The sequence below is a fragment of the Balaenoptera physalus genome, assembly GCF_965194825.1.
Source record: "Balaenoptera physalus genome assembly, chromosome: 18".
Taxonomy (NCBI): Eukaryota; Metazoa; Chordata; class Mammalia; order Artiodactyla; family Balaenopteridae; genus Balaenoptera; species Balaenoptera physalus.
This window is the reverse complement of record NC_138899.1, coordinates 37,037,845-37,049,485: the sequence shown is the minus strand read 5'-3', so window position 1 is coordinate 37,049,485 and position 11,641 is coordinate 37,037,845. Positions and strand designations below refer to the sequence as shown.

Below are 11,641 nucleotides of genomic sequence, written 5' to 3'. Positions count from 1 at the left end.
ATGCAATCATGCCTGAATTTTTCAATTGTGTTAAGTTAGATAAATTTCATTCTATGATTAGAGAAGTTTGATTTTATTCCCATGACTAACAATTAAAAGATTCTGCCTATTCTTTATTTCTCTACTCTCACCTGGCACATTCACTTTTCTTATTTTTACAAGGTTTTTTAAAAATTTGTTCCAAATTTCTAGGTACTTTTAGCTCTAAAATGTGCCTAGTGAGTCATCAATTTCAGTTAAATTATTATTTCCTCAGGGAGGAAATCCCCTAGGCTCTCTATGTGGAATGTGTTCTGATTCTACACCTGATTTGATCCATGTTCCACTCATTCAGAAGACATACTATTTCAGGCTTACTATTTTACATTTTATGTTGTATTTATCTGAGTAATATCTGACACACACACTAAAATATAATCAATCTGGTTTTGGTTTTTATTATTTTTCAAGCATGGCTTATAATGGGTGCTCAAAAATCAATAATAAATTTCATGTTTAGTTTTTCCCTGACCTATTCATTCTACTTGTTATGGTGACTTTTCTTGCAATATGTCTGTGATCATACTTGACAAGTAAAACAAGTTATTGATCATACTTGACAAGTAAAACAAGTTATCTCTCTGATTGAAGCAGTGTCTATTTCCATCAATGAGTTTGTTTAAAGCAAAACTGTGTGCTGGTCATTGTTTTACCCATGCAAACCCAATATTCTTTCTCTACCCCCATGTTGGCAATTCTTTGTGTACATCATCCCATGTAAAATAATAAATGCTGCCTTGTACCTGATCTAGCCTCCCTCTACCCTCTAAATCCAAACCATATTATTGTACTCCCAAAACCTTCCATCCCATTACCATTTTGCCTCTCTTTTCTGTATGCTCACTGTACAATAAAAATGATGTTGATTGCAGCCAGTCGTGTGTTGAGTGCTGATTATTAAACTTTAAAAAGTTTTCCAAACTCATTATTATATTTGGTCAGTGTTAAAAAATTACACAGAGGATTCTTGGAAGATGGTGAAGTAGTAAGCACCAGGAATCTGTCTTCCCACACAGACAATTACACAAACAGAATCTGCCTGTTGTAAGTTTTGGGGAGCTCTAGAGTTTATTGAAGGCTTTCAACTTCCAGAGAAAGACTTTGATGGTAAATTGTGATTAATTATGATCAATTTCAGCTCTTAGTTTGATATTGGTAGCACCAATATCTCACCCCATTTCTAATAAAGAAAAGTGATGGACATGATGGCTTTACCATGATTTCTACCAAAATTTTAAGGAACTAACACCAATAGTTCTAAAATGTTTCCAAAAAATTCAACAGGAGGGAATACTTCCTATTTCATTCTATGAAGCCAGTATTATCCTGATACAAAGCCCGATAAAGATACTACAAGAAAAGAAAATTGCAGACAAATACAGCTTATAGACATTGTTGCAAAAATCCTCAACAAAATATTAGTAAATGAATTTAGCAGCATATTAAAAATAATATACAACATAATCATGTGAGATTTATTTCTCTAATGCAAGGATGGTCCGACACACAAAACTGATCGACATAATACACCATTTTTATAGAATGAAGGGGAAGAAAACACATGATCATCTCAACTGATGTAGAAAAAATTATTTGTAAAAATTCTACACCCCTTTATGATAACAACACTCAACAAACTTTGAATAGGACAAAAATACCTCAACATAATAAAAGCTGCCTATGAAAAACCCATGGATGATATCTTATATGTAAAAAACAACGAAAAATTCCACAAAAAATTGTTAGAACTCATAAACAAACTCATCAAAATAACAGAATACGAAGTCAACACACAAAATCAGTTTCATTTTTCTATACTAACAATAAACAAGCCAAAAAGAAAATTAAGAAAATAATTACATTTACAACAGCATCAAAAAGAATAAACTATTTAGGAATCAACGTTACCAAGGTGATGAAAGACTTGTAAAATGAAAATACAAAACTTTGCTGTAAGATATTAAGGAAGACATAAATAATGAAAAGATATCACATGTCCATGGATTGGGAGACTTAATATTGTTAAGATGATAAAGTAATCTACAGAGTCAATACAATCTGTATCAAAATCTGATTGACATTTTTTTGCAGAAAGAGAAAAAATGCATACTAAAATTCATGTGTAATCTCAGAGACTCTGAATATGCAAAAGTGTCATGATAAAGAAGAGCATACCTGGAAGACTCACACTTCCTGATTTTAATACTCATTACAAACCTACAGAAGTCATTTCAGTATCGTAGTAACATAAAGACAGACCAATAGATCAATAGAGTAGAATAGAGAGTCCCCAAATAAACCCTCACATGTATAGTCAAAAGATTTCCCACAGGGTACCCAATACCACTAAATGGGGCAAGGGCTGTCTTTTCAACGAATGTTGCTGGGAAAACTGGATATCTACATGCAAAAGACTTTAATTCAAATTAGATCGAATACCTAAATGTAAGACCTAAAACTATAAAATTCTTAGAAGAAAACATAGGGCAAACACTTTACAACATTGAATTTGGTAATCATTTATTGGTTATGATAACAAACACATAGACAACAACAAAAAAATGGACACATTGGACTTTGTGAAAATTTTAAAAATTGTACATCAAACGATATTATCAGCAGAATAAAATGGCAGTCTACAATGGAAGAAAATATTTGCAAATTAATGTATAAGAGATTAATATCCAGAATATATAGAGAATTCTTCAATGACAACAACAAACAAACAAACACAATTAAAACGTGGGCAAATGTATTTCTTCAGAGAAGATAAGCAGATGGCCATTAAGCACATGAGAAGATACTCAACATCACTAATCACTAGGGAAATTCAATTCAAAACTTCAATGAGATGCCACCTCACATCCATTAGGATGGCTATTATCCAAGAAACAGAAAATAACAAATGTTGGCAAGGATGTGGAGAAATTGAAACCCTTGTACACTGTTAGTAGAAATGTAAAATGGTTCAGCCACAATGGGAATCAATGGTGGTCCCTCAAAATACTTAAATAGAATTAACGTATGATCCAGCAATTTCACTTCTGGGTGTATACCCAAAATAATTGAAAGCAGAGTCTCAAAAACATATTTGTATACTCATGTTCATAGCAGCATTATTCACAAAAACTAAAAATGGAAGCAACAAATCTTTCTCCCTTAAGTGCTCATCGATGAATGAATGGATAAGCAAAATGTGGTATACACATATAATGGAAAATTATTTAGGAAGGAAATTCTGATATATACTACAGCATGGATGAAACTGAAGGACATTATACTCAGTGAAATAATCCAATTACTAAAAGACAAACACTGTATGATTCCATTTATATGAGGTACTTAGAGAAGTCAAAATTATAAAGACAGAAACTAAAAAGGGGATTGACAGTGGCTACAGGGAGGAAAGAATAGAGAGTGATTGTTCACATGTATAGAATTTCAGTTTTGCAAGATGAAAAGAGTTCTGAAGATGGATGGCAGTGATAGTTGCCCAGCAATATAAATGTGCTTAAAATTACAGAATGGTACACTTAGAAATGATTTAAATAGTAAATTTTATATGTATTTTACCACAATAAAAATTTCAAAAATTAAGCTTACAATTAAATTATATAAAAAGCAAAGATAATAAATACTCAAAACTCATAATTTACTAATTATTTTATTACTTTTTAAATTTTTTATGCTCTTATGGACATTTATGGCTCTTAACAGCTATATGATGAAAATACCACATAACAGCATGTTACTGCTCTTCTCTTCCCAACAATGCATTCAGTGACATTGTATTAGCAGCTTTAAATCAGCCTTGGTGAAAGTATTTACACCATGGATATTGGCAAACACTACAGATCAGGGCTTGATATTATTGATTTTCTAAATGAGAAAGTAATGGAAAAATCTAAATAATGATTATTAAATCATAAAATGTGTCACATTAGTAGGCATTGCATTGTAAATTGAACAAAAAATTAGAAAAATTTTTCCTGTATTCAAAACGTATTATTCAACTCAACAAAAATTCACTCAGGTCATTGAAAATTAAGTGACAGTCCAACATATGTAGTGCTGAAGCTAAAATAAGCCTCTATTTAATAATAATTTGTACAATGGTGAAAAATATATCAGATTTAAGTATATTGTTATTTTGAAATAGGTTTATTGGATAGGATGTAAATCCAGTTGTCAAATCATAACTTATTTGCAACCATAGCTTGGCTCTAGATGCAAGAGTTTAAAAAGTAATTTTGAGAACTTTGGCTATAAGGAAGTTACATTCAAAAATATTATGTATTTTATTAATTTTTATTTTAAGTTTTTACTACACATCATTTATATCAAGAAAATTTATACAACATACATGTAACTCTATGTATATATATAAAACTATATCCTATAACTAAAAATAATAAGCATGATATATGTTATAATTATATACATTGTTATATATACAATGTATGTAATTATAATATGATATAAAATATATATAGACAATAAGTTATATATGATATACCACATATAACACTAGGTATAATATATACTAAAATATATAATACTATATATAATGTATATGACATATATCATGATATATTATATTGTTATATATATATATATGTATGTATAACAAATTTTTCTTTGGAGAGTGTTTTGTTAAACATTTACCAGAACATCACTACTTTCACCATCTCTCTGGACTGGTGGACGTTTATTCTGTCTTCTGTCACATCCTGCCCCAGGGTGAAGTTCTCTTTTTGCCCACGGATTTTCCCATATTATCTTTATCACTTTCTCTAACACTTAGCTTCTTTGTAATTCATAACATTTATGTTATAAATTTTTTATTTCCTTATTACTATCACTTGTTTATTTTTAATTACTCTTGCTCATTTATTAGAGTTTAGACTCCTGGTACAGAATCTTTTACTCCATCCAATATTTCATAATCATCCTAGGTGTTATCAACATAAAAAGTGGAAAATTCTTTCAGAATTCTTTCATAATCATCCTAGATGTCATCAACATAAAAAGTGGGAGATTCTTTCAACATAGCACTAAAGATTTAGTCCTACTTTGCCAAAGTATCTTTATTATCTCATTCATTAAATAGGATATCTGCTCTTGACTCAGTAGAGATAAACTTTAGGTTAGGAAATTCCCTTCTGTTTCTAAAAGTTTTCATTATGAATAGATACAAATTTTTACTTCTCTGTTGAAATTTTTTATATATCTTTCTTTTTCAAGAATAAGCCTGGCTTGACTATTAATCCAGATACACCATTATACCTAGTACATAGCAGTTTGGGGCTTAGTGAGTCTTTAACATTATCTTATTTGTTATTTATATTTTTACACAAAATAAATTGCAGTGAACATGCATGCTATTTGTACACATCATCCGTAGTTTTTGTCATATTCCTTTTAAATCCTATGAAATAGTTTTACAGAGGTAATTTTATTACTTTTGAAAAAGCAACCAAAACATTAGAAAATTTTGATCTATAGATGTCTTTTGACCACTTGCTTAATGTAATTGATTAATAATTGCTAATACAAAAGTTTTACCTCAGGGAAAACTGTATTATCTGAATTAGGCTATAATTATTTAACTTAATTTACTCATTTACTACAGCACCTTCTTTATGGAAAATAATCATCAAATATTCATGTGAAGACTGAAGTTTCAAAGATTCCAAATTAGTGCAACTATGTCGTCTTTCTTTTTCAAAATCAAATATCTATCCAACTCCTTTTTTTTTCTCCTGTCTCATGAGGATCTCCTGCTCTGCTGATTGGTGATTTCAAACAATTTCATCGCCTCAAATTATAGGCATAAGTTCATGATTTACAAATTAAATATTTTTATGTATTTATCCTGGATTATCTGAACTGAGCTCCATAACAGTGCATCCTACTTTCTACTTGCTACCTCTAGGTAGAAATTTAATAGAAATCACCAATCGAGGTATAGTTGTAGGAAATCTTAATTATTTCTTACCGCAATCCACATTTTTTCACTAAATGTGCCACATCTGAAAATACAGTGCCATATGTTATCAGGTTTTGCATTGTAAAAGTAGAGAAATCACCTTTGATTCTAATCTTAATATTCACCTAATTAATGTGTAGGAAGTATTGAATCCATCTCCACAATATGTTTCAACTCTCTACTCCTTTCCACCATTTCTGCCTGCCTCCATCAAGTTACCATCTCTTTTCTGGTTTACTGTGTGTAAGTCCTTACTATTGCATGTTTTCCTTATTTTAGTTTCCTACTATTAGTTTTCCTCACAGAAGCCAGAGGAACTTTCGAAAATAAAAATCAAATATGACTTCTTGAAAATCTCCCGTGAGTTTCTCTGATCTGACTTCCCACAACTTCCATCCTCATCTTAGTCACTTTCCTTCCACACACTTAACTACGTCTCAGCCATATGAGCTTTATTTAGATGATTTAAACACAGTTCTTTCCTAGATCAAGAGTTTTGAATGTTCTCTAGTCCCTAACGAAATAATTCTCCTCCTTCTTTTCCCAAGGCTGCTCTTTCACATAATTTAAAATTTTGCTTAAATCTTTCTTCTTTACAGAATTTCCCTGACAATAATACCCAAAGGAGCCATATACAGCAGTCGTTCTAGCAGTTTATAGCATTTAAATTATCATCTTTATTTGTCTATTATATCCTTCCCTTATTTAAACTTGAACTGCACAATAACAGGAGTTATATCTTTTTTTCTTCAAGTATATATAGCAAAAGTATAGAATAGCTCCTCACTAATATTAGATAATCAATAAATAATTGAAGAAAAATGAATATGTTTTGTATTTGATAAATCAATAATTTCTACAGATGTATTTATAAATCTATGTAAGGAAGGAGCTTGATCACCATTTTAACCCCATCCTGCCTGCCTGTTGCAGCTAAAGGAAAAAATAACAATTTTTGCAGGTGTCAGGTCACCAAGAAAAGGATTGGGAATGCTGAAATCAAGAAAATTGATAGTGAAGGGGGAGAGGCATTGGAAAAACCCTTATAAATGTCATGGTTCCAGAAGACAGGCACATTATAAGCCTGAAATCTAATCATAAAACTATAGAAAGCTCTAACTCCCCTACACCTTACCTCCATATCAACAGGACTTCAGTATGGTAGCATTTTACTGCAGAGAGTTGCAAGACATAGCCTCTTAAGAGAAGGACTCAGGAAACACAAGGTAAAGAGGGAGGAATAAAACAAAGGCAGGAAACACAAGGTAAAGAGGGAGGAATAAAACAAAGGCAGGAAACACAAGGTAAAGAGGGAGGAATAAAACAAAGGCATTAGGAGACTGTAACTCCTTTGACAATTATTATTTCAAGAGACATAAGACACAGCCAAAATCCTAGTGAGATTTACTTAAATACTCATACTAAAGACCTATTTATCTATTTTTCTATTACATGATACCTTTCTTTCAAAAAATACAAGAAATTTTAAAAAGAAAAACATATCATACTCTGAAGAGACAAAGCAATCATCATAACCAGGGCCAGTTATCACAGAGATGTTGGTATTATCATAAAGAATTAAAGTCACTATGATCCATATGTTAATGGCTGTCATAGAAATAGTAGACACCATTTAAGAACATATGGGTAATATAAGCAGAGAGATGAAACATCTAAGAAAGAATCAGAAGAAAATCCTAGAAATTAAAAAAAAATAGATACAGAAATTAAGAATGCCTCTGAAGGAATGTCAGTAGAATGAATACACAGGTGAGGAAAGAATCTATGATTGTGATAGATTAATGGAAACATCTAAAACTGAAATGCAAAGAGAAACAAGAATGACAAGAAAAAAAAAAAAACCAATAATTGTGGGAAAACAAATGTGCAACAAATGTGCAACAAATGTGTAACTGGAATATGAGAAGTGGAAGAAAAAGAGAAGAGATCAGATAAAGTTTCAAATGATAACAACTGAGAAATTTATTAAAAAAAAAAAAAAATGACAGAGAACAGATCCATGGAGCCCAGAGAATTCCAGCAGGATTAACACAAACAAGCAAAAAAAACCCAGCCATATTTCATTCACACTGCAGAAAATCAAAGATGAACCAAAAATTTTGAAAGAAGCCAGAGGAAGATTATCAGGGATAAAGAGGAGAACTACATAATGTTAAAGTGGTGAATTCTCAAAAAAGACACAACAATCTTGACTGGGTATGTACTGAATAATTGAGTGTCAAAATATGTGAGGTACGGCTTCCCTGGTGGCACAGTGCTTAAGAGTCCACCTGCCAATGCAGGCAACATGGGTTCGATCCCCATTCCAGGAAGATCCCACATGCTGCGGAGCAAAAAAGTCCGTGCACCACAACTACTGAGCCTGCACTCTAAAGCCCGAGTGCCAAAAGTATTGAAGCCCTTGGGCCTAGAGCCCGTGCTCTGCAACAAGAGAAGCCACGACAATGAGAGGCCCGCGCACCACAACAAACACCCAATACAGCCCAAAATAAGAAACAAATAATAAATAAATATTAAAGAAAAAATATGTGAGGTAAAAACTGATAAGATTGCAAAAAGAAAAATCAATATTTGAAGAAGTAAATGCTCCTCTTATAATAGTTGATAGATTAAGTAATCAGAAAACCAATAAGAGTATGGTTAACCTGAATAGAACTATCAATCAAGTTAATCTAATTGACATTTATAAAATACTCCCTCCAAAATGTATTCTTCTCAAGCTCACATGGAGTATCCTCCACAAAGATGTACTATAAAACACACCCTGACAAATTTAAAAGAATAAAATCATACAAAGTATGTTATCTGACCACAATGGAAATAAACTGGAAGTTAATGGCAGAAAGTTAGATAGAAATTCCCAAATATCTGAAAATGAAATAACACAGTACTATATAAATTTTGGGGAAAAGAAGTGTCAAGAATTTCTTTTTCAATTTTGATTAAAAATGATTATGAAAATATAATTACCTAAATTTTTGGATTCATTGAAAGCAGTGCCTAAGGAAATATTTATAGATATAAATGCATATATGAGAAAGAGGAGGAAGTAATTAAATCAATAACTTAAATTTCCATCTTAGGGAATTAAAGAAAAGCAATTAAAACATAAAGCTAGTAGAAGTTAAGTAACAAAATTTAAGCATAAATCAATGTAATTGAAAACAGTTAAATAATAGAGAAAATTAAAAATATCAGAACGTGGTTCATTGAAAAGGTCTATAAAATTGATAAACCTTTAGTCAGGCTAACCAGGAAAAACAGAGGAGAGGTGAAGGCTGGTGCACAAAGTACTGACAACAGGAAAAATTGTAGCATCACTACCAATACTATTGATTCCATGGACATTAAAAGGTAATCAAGGAATGCTAAGAAAAACTCCATCTTCACATATTTGATAACTTAGATTAAACTGACTACTTCTTTAAGAGATGCAAACTACCCAAAACTTACACAAGGAAAAGTAGATAAGCTGAATTGCACTATATCCATTAAGGAAATTTAAGGAATCATTAAAATTCTTCCAAAAAGTAGCAGCCCCAGATGGTTTCAATGTTGAGTTTCATGAAACATTTAAGAAGAAACATTACCAATTTTCATAATCTCTTCCAGAATGTAGAATCAGATAGAAAATGTCACAAATTATTTTATAGGTCAACATTATGCCAATACCATAAACAGATAAAAATATTACAAGAATGGAAATACCCAGACACAAAAATCTTCAACAAAATTTTCTGAAATCAAATTCAGCCACACAAGGAATTATACAACACTACCAAATGGAATTTATGCAAGACAGATTCAACATTCAAAATTCAATGTATTCTATTATATCAAACCTTAAGAAGAAAAAATTTAAAAAAAAATCATATCAACTGACACAGAAAACTTAGCATAATACAATAGCAAACAAGGTAGCTGGTCAAAACATCAACACACAATTGCCTATTTCTTTCCTGTATACCAGTAATGAAATAATGAATAAAAAATAAATATTATTTCCAATAATAACAACAAAACCTTGAAGTATTTAGATATAAACTAACAAAATACAGGCAGGGTCTATATGCAGAAAACCACAAAACACTGATGAAGGAAATCAAAACAATTCTAGATAAATGACAAGATATTCCCAACTCTATCTATAGATTCAGTGAAATCCAAACAAAATCCCAGCAAGCTATTTTGTAGATATGAAAAAAAAAAAAAAAAGGATATAAAATTACATGGAAAGGCAAAGGACACAGAATAATCTATGCAATACTGGAGAAAAACAAATTTGGAAGACTCACACTACCAAATTTCAAGACTTACTTGAAGCTGCAGTAATCAAGAGTTTAGTATTGTCAAGTACCAATGAAATATCAAATTGAATACCGTATGTCAATGAAATAGCCCAGATGTAGGCCACGTAAATATAGCCAACTGACTTTGGCAAAGAAATAAAGAAAATTCTATGAAGAAAGAATAGATCTTTTCCAGAAATGCTTTTGGAACAATCAGACAATCATATAAAAAAAAACAAACTAAAACAACAATGAAAAAAGAACAAAAACAAAAACCACTAGACATAGACTACACTTTTCACACACTCAATACACAGTTCCCCCTACACACACACACACACACACACACACACACTAAAGATCATTCATAGTCTTAAATGTAAAGTGCAAAACTACAATACTTCTACAAGAAAACATGGGAGAAAATCTATATGACTTTGGGTTTTGTGATGAGGTTTTTAATACAGCAAAAACCTATGAAATTAATTATAGAAAATTTGGAGCTTATCAAGTTATGAAATTAATTATAGACAATAATATCTATGAAATATGAAAATAATTATATATAATTAATTTATGAAATTATCCCTATGAAATTAATTATAGATAATTTATAGCTTATCAAATTAAAAACTTCTGGAAAATATCTATGCAGAACTCCAATAATTGATGTGGATACTTCTCCTTCAGGGAGGTGAATATTCATTACTCACCACTCCTTTAGTGTGGACTTCACATAAGTGGTTTCCTTCCAAGTAGTACACTATGGAAAGTGGGCGGAAAAAATTTACAGTGAAGAAACCTCACAAACACAACTGAAGCCAGGTTATCAAGGTCAACATCAACAGTGATAAGTCATGTTGATAGAAAGTACCCTGATATGATGTGAAGAGAATGGCACTTTATCTTCTTCCTTCAAAAACACCATAATCCAGCTTAAACCTGAGGGAAAGATCAGACCTATCCTAATAGTGCTATATTCTACAAACCACCCGAACATTCATCCTCAAAACTGTCAAGGTCCTCAAAAACCAGGAGAGTCAGAGAAACTGTCACAACCAAAAGTAGCCAAAAGTGACTTGTCTAAATTTAATGTGGGGTCTTGGTTAGGTCTTGGAAGAGAAAAAGGAGGATAATGGATTTTGATCAGTAATAACGTATAAATGTTGGTTTGTTAATTATGACAAATGTACCATATGAATGTAAGTTGTTAACAATAGGAGAAACTGGATGTGAGATGTGTGCGAACTCTCTGTCCATAATCTTTTTATAAATATAAAACTATTTTAAAATTAAATGTTTA

The 11,641-nt window shown here is 31.2% G+C and overlaps 1 long non-coding RNA gene across 1 annotated transcript; it reads left to right on the top strand.

Annotated features, from left to right (window-relative positions):
- The first annotated feature begins 928 nt into the window (after positions 1-928).
- LOC309647327 lies at positions 929-10,648 on the top strand. Its single transcript, XR_014255967.1, has 2 exons — positions 929-7,254; positions 7,333-10,648. It is a non-coding gene; the product is annotated as an uncharacterized lncRNA (long non-coding RNA).
- The last annotated feature ends 993 nt before the right edge of the window (positions 10,649-11,641 follow it).